This window comes from Neomonachus schauinslandi, chromosome 13, assembly GCF_002201575.2.
Source record: "Neomonachus schauinslandi chromosome 13, ASM220157v2, whole genome shotgun sequence".
In the NCBI taxonomy this organism is placed as follows: domain Eukaryota; kingdom Metazoa; phylum Chordata; class Mammalia; order Carnivora; family Phocidae; genus Neomonachus; species Neomonachus schauinslandi.
This window is the reverse complement of record NC_058415.1, coordinates 80,413,984-80,427,225: the sequence shown is the minus strand read 5'-3', so window position 1 is coordinate 80,427,225 and position 13,242 is coordinate 80,413,984. Positions and strand designations below refer to the sequence as shown.

Below are 13,242 nucleotides of genomic sequence, written 5' to 3'. Positions count from 1 at the left end.
TAGCCACACTGCTCACTAGTCCCTAAGCACAGCGGCTCCGGGTGGCCTTTGCACACGTGACTCCCTTGGCTGGAATGTCCCAGTGCCCCCTTAGCCCAGTGCTTGACGTAGAGTAGGAAAAGCCCTCCCTGGCTCCTGGAGACCCTGGCCCTCATCCCAGTGCACTATGGGCCTCAGCCCCCACAAATCTTGATTTCCAAGGGTGGGGTGGGATCTAACTCACCTCCCCTCTGCAGTGCAGAAGCTCAGCAAGGGTTGGCCAGGTAAATGAAAAGATGCAAAGAGCAGAGAGAATGCTGGAAAGTGCACATTTCCCAGGACTGACCAATACCAAGCATGGAAGCCTCTACTGAGGCATAGCGTCAGGACACCACGCTGTGGCAGAGCCAAAAATTACACCCTCAGGACGGATCAGAGTCAGAGTGGGACCTGCGCTAGCTCTCTCAAGGGCTCCCCCTAATAAGGCAATCTGTGCAGGTCTCTCTCCTGCTTGAAAACCTGTGGTGCCCCAGTGGTTTAGGATAAAAACCCAAACTCTGACCAAGGCCCCCAAGGGCCTGCATGCCTGGGGCGCTGCCTGGTCTCCAGGGCCTTCCATGGTCATGACCATGCTCCTCTCTTCCAGTTCCTCCCAGAGTCATGTTCCTCTCTTCCTGTTACTCAACGACTCCACATGCAACATCCTGCCTCGCAACCACGTGTCCGTGCTGTTCCCTGAGCCTGGGGGCTCCCTTCCCTGCTCACGCAGCCACCTGCCGTCCCCTCTCCAGGTCTGGGCTTTCTCAGGGAGGCCTCAGTCCTGTGTCGGGTCAATATGCCGCCACGCCCACCCAACTCCACTTGCTCTTATAACCCTAGTCGTCTCCTTCTCAGCATGGTCTGTCATGCATATCATGGCTGAGTGCTGTAAGCCCCAACACTGCATGGCCCATGAGGGATGGGAATATCTTGTTCTTTGCTGATGCTCCAACACCGGTTCCGGGCCCAGGTATCTGGTGAATGAATGAACAGAGGAGCAAATGAACCTATATGTGTAATTCAAGACCAGAAGGTGGTGAGAATCCTAGTGAACGCTGGAGGCAGGAAGACAGAGTCCTAAGAAGATCAGAGAAGTGGCAGATCAACTGAGGGGGGGCAGCGTCCCAGGAGCAACAAGGAGAGTGCTTCCGGAAGGAAAGGTATCCAGTGCTGCAGCAGGTGGACGTGGAGACCTGAGGAAGTGCCACCGGGTTTTGACAAGCAGGAGGTCCCTGGCGCCCCCTGGTTGAACCCCAGTTCAGCAGAGGCGGGCTTGAGGTGGGGCGCACTGCAGGGGGGCAGCACTTGAAGGGGGTGGGGTAGCAAAGCTCATATTAACAGGTACTCAGCTAGGCTTGAGCCAGCCTGGCCCGGCAGGTTCTGCAGAAGTGGGGAAGACAGAAGACAGGTCCCTGTGTCCTTGCTGTCAAAAGCATTGGCGGAGTGTAACACTCTTTGGTGACAGATCACTTTGAGGCAATTCAGCTCTGGGAACTGTCAGGGCTCAGGCCCCGAAGCCGGAGTATCAGAACAAAGACTGGCCCCAGCTCCCTCCCTTCTGGGCAGCATCAGGGCTGGCCCTTTGGCTATAGAACCCTTAGGGCGCAGCTGAAGTGAGCCAAGTCACATCTCTATGCCTAGCCAGCCTTCTAGGAATCCCTGGGTTTGTAGACAAAGCATTCCGGAGACCATCAGAAGGCCCCTGCATCTAAGCTCTGGGAAAGAGGAACAGCTCCAAGGAGTGTCACCACCCGAAAGCTAGCTGGGCCACAGCAGATGAGTAAACCCTGGAGTCATTCGGCCCTTTCTCCTTTTGGCCCCCAAAGGTGATGTCATGAGCTGGAGGGGTGCTTTCCAGGCTCTCCGCACAGTTGCTATTAGAAATTCACTTCTGTTCTGGCACTGGAGGCCGGGTTTTTCCCCTGGTAGGGATCCTTCCCACTTTGCAGCTCACAAAGCTCTTGAGCATCTACAAGCTCGTACAGTCCTCATGACAACCTTTTCAGGTGGGTGGGTGGGAGACCAATACACCCATTTTATAGGCGGAGAAACTGAGGCCTAAGCTGGGTCATGAAGTGGGTCCCTTGCTTCCAGCCCAGAGCGCTGCATGCCCACCCACTGCATGTCAGCCTCCTACAGGAGGTCACCTGTGAATCAGATAGTCATGTTGGCCCCATCCTGCCTGTTGTCCCAGGTGGGTATGACTCATTCGCCTGCCCTGTGACTCACACAGCTTGGGTACTCCTCCTATGGTCAACAAGCCTGGAGACTTGGCAGCCAGGGCCCAGCTTTTTCTCACCTCTCCAAAGCCTCCGGGAAGAATTCCTGGACCTCCAGGGAATCCACCCTCTTACAGAAGCGCTAACAGAGGCCTTGAGAAGGAAAGCAACTTTCCTTCAGCCACACAGTGAGAACATAGCACAGCGAGGATAGGGGCCCAGGCACCCTGGCACCCAGCCCAGCCCTTGTGTCTGCCCCACAGGATCACCCTTGCCCGGCCTCCCTCACAAGGGAGAGCGAGGAACAAATGAGGCAATGGGCAGAAACGCACTCTGGGCTTTACTAGAGAAACCTCAGGGACTCCCTTTGAATCCACGGTAGTGACCAGCAGCTGTTTCCACTGTCCCTTCCAGACTCCCCTGGGCAGCCAGAGCTGGGTTTAGGAGGATGCAGGGGTGTCTGCTCTGCTCCACCTACCTTGCAGGGCTGTGAGGGGGAAAGAGGACTGCTCCGTGCAGAGGTGCTGGGACCACGGCAGAGGCACGGTACAAGGGGCTTATCAGCACCACCTGTAAATAAAGGGCCAAGAATCTCAACATCAGGCACTCAAGATCATCTGGTCAAAACCCCCATTTGATACTTCCATTCCACTCATCCCCAGCATCCACCACCACAGTCACACGGCCTCTACTTGCACACTTGAAGCAATGGGGCACTCACTTCCTGCCAAGGCTGTAAGATCTTCTGTTGAAGAGTTTAGCTGGTTGAAAGAACTGTCCTCAGGATGGGCTAAAATCTCTCTCCCTATGCTTTACACCTGCTGGTTCTCGCTCTATCTGCTCAGATCACCCAGAACAGGTCTGTCACCCTGTTTCCCGATGGCTCCTTAGAGACAAAGACAGTGATCTTGGGCCCCTCAAGTCTTCTACAAGTTGTATACCCTCTTTCCTCCAGCTTTTCCTGAAACCAGACCAGGTGTCTGGTTCCCTCCCTCACCCCCTTCCCTGATCAGCTCCAAATGAACCTTGTCCCTACTGACAGCACAAGACCCAAAATTTGACATTCAGGCGAGCTCTATCCAGGGCAGGGCAAGCAGAACTCTCACCTCCATCATTCTATACATCATGCCTCTATTAATCCAACCTAAAATCCCATTTGCATGTAAGGCAACCCCAGGGCATGTCTGAATTCAGCTTATGGTCAACTTCAGAGCTATGGTTCAGTATTCTGGAGTTAGACGAAATGACCCCTCATTTAACTAACTGCATAACTTGATCAGGTTACTTTACCCTGAGTCTCAGATTCCTTCTCTGTAAAAGGATTATGTTAGAACTTATTCCATAGGCTATTATAAGGATTAAATGAGATAAGATATGTCAAGGGTTTTGAACAGCATATATGTTTACTTTGATTGTTAATTAAATCTCTAAACCTTTTTCTAGAAATTATGTTTTTCTCATTCTGTACTTGTGCAGTTTGGGGACCCAAGCTGTTTACATGCTGTATCTCCACTTCTATGCCTAAGCCTTGCTCTACCATTGTAAGACCCTATTATCGTTATCCGGCAACAGGTCTTTCTCTCCCATCAGGCTGTGAGTCCTGCCAGTCTGCTTTGCCTCTGAAATTCTGGTCCAGGCCCATGAGCTGGCAAACAGCAGGACCAGTGGATTTATATGCTGGAGAAGTGAAAGAAGGACCAGCCAACATTGGCCCCACAGTGAATTGTGCATCCCAGCCCTTTGGCCCCCTGCCTTTCAGGGCCAAACTGGATCTTCACCCTTCCTCATTCCCCAGAGCTCTAGTCATCCACATTCAGGGGGCAGCTAAGCAAACTGGCCCTGCCTACATTGGAAAATTTCTCTGCCCAAACCACCTTCTCCAAGCCAAGGAGAGAGTCCAAGATCCTAAATACAGTGGGACCCTACAGGCTGCAGGGATTAAGACACCAGTGAGCCCTGTTCTCAGCTGACAGTCAATGGCCTAGGCCTTCCCGGTGTATTTCTGCATTGTGAGTGGCATACATAGCAAAGCAGGGGATCTGAAAAAGAGGCTGACTGCTTATCTGGCAGTGGTGTCCATCCCAGCTCTGTGGGCCTTCCTCAGAGAGTTCCACCTGGAACTTCCTGGTTCCAAGGATAGATCAAAGCAGACTTGGGTTGTATTGTGTTCCTACAAGTGACTAATGACCTCTCACTTTCTGTTAACTCTGTGTGAGGACAAGCCTTTGAAATCCAGCCCGCTTTTCCTCTACACACCTCCAAATCACCCCCTCATCCTCACTGGTGGTGCTACATTTCTTCCCAAATGTAATCTGTTCCTCCCCTGATGTTCCCCATCTCAGCAACAGCACCACCAGCCACCATCCACAGCCTGGGCCAGACCAGGCACCAGGGCACCACCCTCCTCAACCTCCCCTGCTCTATCACTCAGGCCTCCAACACCACCTCCCCCTGCCATGCCCTGCCCTGCCCTGCTGGTTCTGCTCAAATGCATCTTCTTGTCTCCACCCCCACTGTCAACATCCAGGTTCAGGTACCATCCACCTGTCATCTGGGTGACTGCAGTGGTCCCCCACCTCCTCTCTCCCCTACAGTGCAAGCCCAGGCCGTGTCACTCCTCTGCTCAGACTCCACCATGGTTCCCCTAGAGCCCCAGAGATAAAGTCCAAGAACCTCAGTGAACTTTTCAGGATCCTTCATGATCTGCTGCTGCCCACCCCATGAGCTTCAGCCTCTTCAGTTCCTGTCTTCCACCCATACCCCTCCAAGCTCCAGCTGGGGCGAAGCTGCACTCTCTGCCCTCTGAGTCCACATGTAATCTTCACAGAATCTCCTCTGTTCCAGAACTGTCTTCCATCCCTATTCTTCATTTCTCCTTCCACTCATGATCAAGCCCAGTTTCCTCCAGGAAGTTTGCTTTAACCTCTCCTCCCCCGTGAGGGTGAGCTCCTCTGGGCTCCCCCAGGCCTCTAGTCTTCCCTGTCACCCTGGATTATGGTCCGTTTCCGGGTTAGCCTCCCCCATTAGACTAAGATCTGTTCCCATGGATCCCAGCGCCTAGCCTAGGGCTGGGGCCACCACAGCTCAAGATTCACCAAAGGAAGAAGCTAGGAAATCACACGCATGCACACATGCATAGACACATGCATATATGTATATGAGTAAACATATACTCATGCACGTGTACATTTACAGACAGCTAAGAGCGCAGGTGCTGCCACCTATGGGCAAAAAGAGCATTACACTCTTCCCCAGGCTCTGGATGGGAGGAGCCCCAGAGACGCAAAGCATTAACTTCAGCTAACACGAAGTTGGTCTGTTTCCCATTCTGGACCTTAAGACTGCAACAACTTAAAAACAAGATCCACAAACCACTCACTCTAGTCCACCGCCCACATGCTCCAGAGGGAGTCATAAAGAGAGATGTTTCCTTCCAGCACTCACCATCCCTGTCTGGGGCCTGCGGAGCGCCTGTTTACTGAATTATATCTTAGAGACGGGGAGAAGGCACAGTCTGTTAGTGCTGCCCACCAGTGGAGGGGCTGGCCTTTGGGTAGAGAGCTCCCTGTTAGTGACACTGTGCAAGTCACCAGGAACCCCATATGTCTAGGTGGCTGAAGACGAGCTTTCTGCCCTTTGGGGTGGGGTAGGGGGAGGCCCCAAGCCGGAGGTGTTTTTCTCCTAAAAGACTGTTCCCAGCATAATGGGAGGACTTTCAGATTTGGCCGGAGAAACATGATCTCTGCCTTGCAATCCCTGAAGGGTTCAAATAGCCACCCCAAATGACAACCCTGCTTTTCTGAACACCTACCAAGTATTAAACTCTTGACATACATCATGTCTCATCCTCATGATACTCTGCCAGGCAGATATCATGGTTCCTGTTTTGTGAAGGAAGATACAAGCTCAGAGAGGTGAAGTAATGTGCTCAGTCACACAACTAAGATGTCTACACAGTTCCCACCAAGGCAGGCTGCCTCGCTGACTTCTTGGTCTCGCTAAGTTTCAGGCATTAAGGCTAGGTCTCTTGCATAGAGAAAAACACAAAGCTTTGGTTACTCTAGATCAGGGGTTAGCAAATTTTACTGTAAAGGGCCAGTTAGTAAATATGTTAGGCTTTGCAGGCCCCATACCTTGTCTGCTGCATATTCTTTCTTGTTTGGTTTTAGGTTTGGGTTTTTTTTGTTTTTTGTTTTTTTTTTAACAACCTTTTAAAACAATGTAAAAACCATTCTTAGCTCAAAGGCATACAATCACAGGCTGAGGCCTCCCCAGAACTGTAGTTTGCAGCCTACAGACTTGAGAGAAGAATGTCTATAATCTTAAGTATAAAAACTTCTGGTGGAAATAGTTAAGATGAATGCTAGGTCCTTCAGCTGTGTTTCTCCTGCTTCAGATAGCTTCCTGCTGAGTCGCTCTCTCCTAAAGAAGGGCTCTACCTTGTTCTGCAATTAGGCAGCAAAATATTTCAAGGGCTGTTCAAATTCTAGAAACTCAGCTGTGGACTAAACAGTTTGACTCCACATAGAGAACAAAAGCGAGAGGCAAATTCGATGTGTAGAAAGAACCTCTACCACAAGACATTAAGAGATCTAGGCTCTGGTCTGGGCCCTGAACAAGGGATTTAGAATCTTACTATGCAAAGTGTGGTCCCTGGACCAGCAACTTCTGCATTACCTGAGATCTCATTAGAAATGCAGAGCCTCAGGCCCCACCCCAGACCTAGTGAACCAGAATCTGAATTTTCACAAAATGCCCGAGTGATTCATGTTCACGATAAGTTTGAGATCTGCCAAAACATCTTTCATGTCCAACTGCAATATTGTTACCACAACCCTTTCCCTGAGGAAAGAAAGGGTTTAAAGACATCTTTCTTTATGTCATAGTATTTATTAAGTCTCTGACCTATCATCTGCACTAGGCACCCCGTTTTGGATGCACAATCAACAGACCAAGACCTGCCACTGGATCTTGAAATCAAATCTTTGACTGGCAGAAAAGTAGAAGGAGGAGAACCAGAGAAGGTGCCACTCCCCATTTCACAGTTGGGGGGGGATATCAGGCATGACTTTCCCAAGACTATGCTGCCAAGGAAAACAAGGGGCCTGACCAATGCTTCATTTTCCCAGGCCTTGGGTTTAATAACTGAACTCATTTTGGTTTAGATTAGAACTTTCGAAATCTCACAAGTGGTGGAGTAGCAACCAAGGGGCTCGCTGTGTGCTTTACAATAATTAATTGCTGTCTCTGGGCCTAAGTATCCCTGGTCATGAAGTAAGGGGTGGGGCCAGGCAATTCCCAAGGTCTAACTGTAAAAGCTGGAATCTGGAAGAACGATTTCGAGGCAAAAAGGCAGTCAGGAGAGGAGCCTTCTGCTGATGGTCACCACAGTCCCACCAAAGTCTCAGGGCTGATAACACAAAGTCAAGCCCATCATCCTCAGCGTGGAGGCAGAGCAGTGACCTGGTTTAAGCTCAAGGTCTTACCGCAAGTCCCAAGGAGAAACTGGAAATGAGAACAGGCTTCTCTCTCTGCTTCCTCAGCTTGGGACCATAATCGTCATCCTTACTGATGCTGAATTGTGCAAATGTATTTGCTAAATAAAAGAATGAAGTATGATGTTTTGGGGGAAATGGTCCCTGAGCCTTCTAGTAAGACAGCTAGAACTTTGATAACCAGCTTTTGACGCTCCACCAAGAAGGCTGCCACCCTCAAAAATGGCTGCCGGGAATAAGAACTGCTGGGGCCTTCTAGGCAGCAATTTGATAAAATGCAGCAAAGGTTGTAAAATGCATAATTTGACCCAGTAACTCCATTTCTTGGGCTCTCTTTTAGGAAATAATGAAAGAAGACTAACTTATACACTAGGATGTTCATTGCAGCATTGTTTATAAGCAGCCAAAATGCCTGATAATAAAGGAAAGTGAACCATAGTATATTCCCACTTAGATACAACAAGAGAGGGATGAAAAAGCAGGTTGGCATATATCATTTTCATAATAAAAAAATAAAACTTGTTTTTTTTTTTTTTACAAATAAAATGCATTATTTCATTTCTTTAATCGCCCAGACTATCAGAATGAAAGATTTTAAATAGAAATAGACACGCATTTATCTACTTAGGTAGAGAATACTTCTCAAATTCTTCTAAAATTAAATTCACAGTCCATAATAACATGAGAAAATATTTATGTCATCATGTTGCAAAAAAAAGTCAGAATAGAAAAATTATAAATGTGGTATGACCACAATTATATAGGGGTAAAAAAAAATGTGCTGCAAATATCAGGAAGGAAATGCCTCCAAATGTTAGCAGTGATTATCTCCCATTGGCAGAATTATGGACAGTTCTTATTTTTTTATTTGCTGAATTTCCTTATCATAAGCATTCATTATAGCTAGAAAAGGAAGGGGGGGGGGAAGTCCTTGGAGGAAAGGAGGAAAAAGCACCCCATTTCCCATGAGTATACCACCCATACCACTTTGCTACTCCCCAAAAATTAATTAGTATTTACTGTGTCCACTGAGGGCCCAGCCTCGCCATATCGCTTACACAAAGGAGATTAAGGGCCAGGCCCCACCCTGAAGGCTCATATATACCATCTATCTTTTGCTTGGCAAATAAGCCAGACCCACATGATATCCTTGTTGAGGTTGGAACGTAATAACACTATTTGTTTAATCAGTTTAGCAAGATAAATGAAACTACTCCCACTGGTGTGGCTCCTTCACTGAGTTCCCTGAGATTCTATGGCTGAAACCATTTCTGGAGCCCCCTGGGGAAGAGCAGGTTTCAGGGATCCTGTTATCCCTTAGTCTAAGCATTGAATGCAAGAGGTACAAGAAGTTCCCTCTGAGGCAGAACAAGCAAGGCCCGGCTAGGGACTAGGACAGGGAGCCAGGAAGGAACCTAAATGGCCGCGAGTCCCCTTGGGAGCTCACATCTCCAGACTTGACCTTCCTCATCGACAAATTAGGGCCCATCACGACAACCTCAGGGCTATTGTGAGGCTCAAAGAAAAGAAGGTAAATCATTTCATCTCTCTAGGCTGAGCCTCAGTTCCCCTGTCTGTGAAATGGAGTCAATATCTCCTCCCTCACAGGGCTGTGAAAAGACCAAATAAGACGGTGAACACACACAGCAAGCATGCTCCCTATGGTGGCCCTGATTCTTACTGCTTGTAGAACAGGGAATAAGATACATAAATGAATCTTGGGCCTCAACTTCCTTATCTGCACTATGGGGCAAACAATTCAGGCCACGAAGACCAAAGTCATGGACAGCAGCTGCATCTCCAGCTGGTGCTGGTGCTGGTGCAGGTTAAACATAATGACTGCTGTGGGCTCACTTTGAGGTCCACGTTCATGCGCTGAGCACAAAGCCCTCTGACTCAGAGACCATCAGAGCCAGGAAAGCCTGATATTATCATGCCCACCCCTGTAGTGCAGGGTGCGCCCTGAGGCCCAGAGAAAGACACACATTAGCACAAGTCACCCAGTACTTTGTCAATGGCAAAACCAGGACCCAAGTCCAGGCCTTCTGTTGCCCAGCCTTGCCCACCGCACCTACTGCTTTTCTCTGCTCTGCCCTCAAATTGCTGATGTGGTCCCAGGCCAGGGCAGGGGAGAGCAAGCATATGGTGGGGGAGTGTACGGGGGAGGGGGGCAGGGAGGGCGAAGCGGGCGAGCAGCAGGAACCCAGCCTGCCTGTGGGCTACAAACTCACAAACCACATCAGGCTGAAATATGACACACGCTCACTCAGTTGAAAGGGAGGAGACAGTTTTATTTAACATACCCTGGCTGCCTAAACACTGCTCTCTCCCTTTCCCTCCTCCGAAAAATGCATACCTCCCAGGACCTGCTTTTCCCTGCTTCTGCCAAAGGGCGGGGAGATGGTCCTGGCTGGGACCCCAACTCACAGAGTGACCTAGGGCAAGGGATCTTGTGTTCTCTCAGCCTTGATTCCCTGAAACAGAGGGGAGACTGACCTACACTTTGGAGTCCTGTTGATAGTTTTGGATGAGTTTCCCAGCGGTGCTCCTGGGAGGCCCTTCAGACCTCTGCTGCAGAGCTGAGCTCCCCAAGCTGTGCACACAGCACAACCCAGTTCTCATCATATCAGGACTACAAGGAAACTTCAGGATAACATTTAGTGAAGGGATTAAGAGTCAGGGCCCTGTAGTCAGAATTCCAGAAGCCGGGTGCCATCATCTTATAACGACAAAACCGGAGGCACGTTATTTAGACTGGGTACCTCATCTGGAAAAGGGGAAATAGTAGTGCCTACCTCAGAGGAACACTGGTAAGGAATCAAGGAAATAATTAATGTCCCTGTGGTTGATACACTAAAAGGCAGCTTTTTGTTATAATCAGGCCAGCCAACATCACCCCCATTTCACAGATGAGGAAACTGAGGCCCAGAGAGCCAGGACTTGCCAAAGGTCACTCAGAAGAATGAAGGCTGCAGCTCCGCTCCCAAATCAGTGCTTCTAATTCCTCTCAGTCCTGTGGTTTCTAATAAGTAAATATACACACTCAGAGGCTGTAGATACAGACTGTAAAGTTTGCTTGAAGAAAACCAGAGATCAATGCCTCAGCAAAGGACTACAGATCATGCAGAGATCATCTCAATGACCTACCTGGCAAATTCTTCTTTTTTTTTTTTAAGGAGTCCAACACGGGGCTTGAACTCATGACCCTGAGATCAAGACCTGAGCTGAGATCAAGAGTCAGACATTTAAGTGACTGAGCCACCCAGGCGTCCCTGCCTGGCAACTTCTCAAGAAAGACCCAAACTCCCCCCAGGAGTAGGAAGAAAGTGACCTATGGCACTGGATGGCTGAGAAGCGTAAGGCATCCAATCAACAACTCTTGCTCATCATAGCTTGGTAAAGTGCACACAAGGCTGCTAACAATGGCTACCTCTGGGGAAAGAAGGAGGTCTGGAGGGATGAAGTTTACACTATACTCTTCTCTACGTTAGACTCTTTAGCAATATTTTTTCCCACTTTAAAAAAAAAAACAAAAAACCCTGCAAAACTCGAAATAATTTAGCGGCCTTATCCAGTAGCTATCAGCCTGTTGTTTGCTTTTCGATGAAATTTACAGCAGGTTCTAAGACCTTTGGCTGGGCTTCCCAAATCTGCAACTCTGATCCATCCTGGTAGCCACTGCTCTGGTTCAGACCTGCACTCTCTTTAACTTGGACCACGTAACACCCTCCTCCTGGTCCCCCTGCCTCCAGTTTGCCCCTTCTGATGCATCCCCTACATCAACCACCAGATCAGTGAGAGTTTTTATCGTTGTTCTGCTCAAAACCTTTCTCAGCTTCTCACTGCCTTCAGGATAAAGTCCAAACCCTTAGTTTACAATCTGTATTTACAGTCTCAACTCCCACAACTGCACCGTTCCCTCATGGCCATTCTAGCCATGGACTGCTCAAGAAACCTCAGTACCTTTGTACAAACTGTTTCTGTTTCTTAGAATGTCTTTTCCCTCAACTCCTTTAACTGCTGGGAACCTATTACTTATTTTTGAGCCTGGGTTGCCCTGACAGATTTAGTCACCCCTTTATGGGTTGAAATAACTCTCAGTATCGAATGATTGTTTCAATCACTATGGATGGGAAGTATCTTGAGGACAGAGAGCTTTGTCCTCCTGGAGGCTTTTGGGCCCTCACAGGGCAAGGCACAGAACACAGGCCCAGGCAAGTGTTGAATCAAGGAAGGAGGGAAAGAAGGAAATGTCATGAGGGACAAATCCTACAGCCTCCCCACTCACCCCCAGCTGCCTGCTTTCCTAGGTTCATATTAGTCTGTAACAAAAAAAGACTATGGAAAATTCTGGAGTAAAGTTTCCTTCCTTGATTCACAAGGAAACCTTCTTTGCTGCTGTCTAACTTCCCCCCCGGGTGCCAACCCAAGCTCCCCGGCTGTTTACAATTTCCCTGGCATTTATAAATAGCAAGGCCTCAGAAAGGAAAATGGAATTTCAAAGGAGCTGGATGCTGCCTGACCTCCCATCCCATCCTTCCTCCTCTGCTCCAAGCCCCTTCCCCTTCACATCCCCAAGAAACACCAAACAGCACCCCCAAGTGTGTGGGAGGGGAGGGGCAGGGATGTCTCAATGAATGGAACACTCAAGAAAGAGTAAAAAGCCCCACCAGCTAGAAGGACTCGGCCAAAGGCCAACTGGAACTGGGTCCCAGCCCTGCCCCTTTGTCACAGTGTGACTGTGAGCCCATCAAAAGCTCTCGGGGCCCAGCTGTTCTCTCAGCTGTGGAATGGGGTTGCGGTGAGACTCCAGCAGGCCATGGTCACTGTAAAGTGCGGTGCAGCCAGCGGTCCCAGTGCGCTGGTCAGAAATGTGGTCCTGGGAGAACGGGCCGTGCAGGATTAAGTCTTTGAGAAGTGTCTAGGAGCTGAACTAAAGCAGAGGCTCCTCCCCAGAGGCCCCGCCTTCCACAAAGCCCGGGTTACCCCCCAGGACAGCCCTGAATTGCCTTTGGCTCTTCAGAGTTCTGGGTGTTTTAAAGATACCCTCTCTGCTCTGTGGAAGGTGTAAGGGCGGGATAAAAGGTGTATGTCTGGGCAGATAAAGGGCTGCAAAAGAACCCAATGTCCCCTGCCCACCCAAAGGCGCCCCCGCCTTCCAAAAACGTGGGCTTACCCTTGGCCACCGCCCAGAGCAGCCGGCCTGCACTAGACTAGGGGGGACACTGCTGTGACCAGATCCGGGCGGTGATTAGCCCCCAGAAGAGATAGGGGCCCAAGGAGAAAGGGAGACAACAATCACTGTTGTCAACTCTGAAAGAAGTTTCCGTGTGAGTCAGAGAAAAGAACGTACGCTGCAGGGCCGAGGAGGAGAAGGCACCTTCAGGTAACAAATGCAAGCAGATTTCAGACGAGTACAAGGAAGAAGTTTCTAACAGTCCTGGGCCCAAAAAAAGGAAGGAGGTGGAGGGCTCCTCATCGCCCGCGGAGAGCACGCAAAGGCATTATTA

The 13,242-nt window shown here is 49.5% G+C and overlaps 1 protein-coding gene across 1 annotated transcript in view; it reads right to left on the bottom strand.

The window, feature by feature from the left end:
* The window catches only part of GSN (gelsolin), a 54,000-nt gene that overhangs the window by 40,265 nt on the left and 493 nt on the right, over window positions 1-13,242 (bottom strand). Inside the window, exon 2 of the mRNA XM_021691688.1 lies at window positions 2,716-2,807. The gene's annotated coding sequence lies outside the window, so the exon portion shown is untranslated. The remainder of the gene's footprint in view (window positions 1-2,715; window positions 2,808-13,242) is intronic.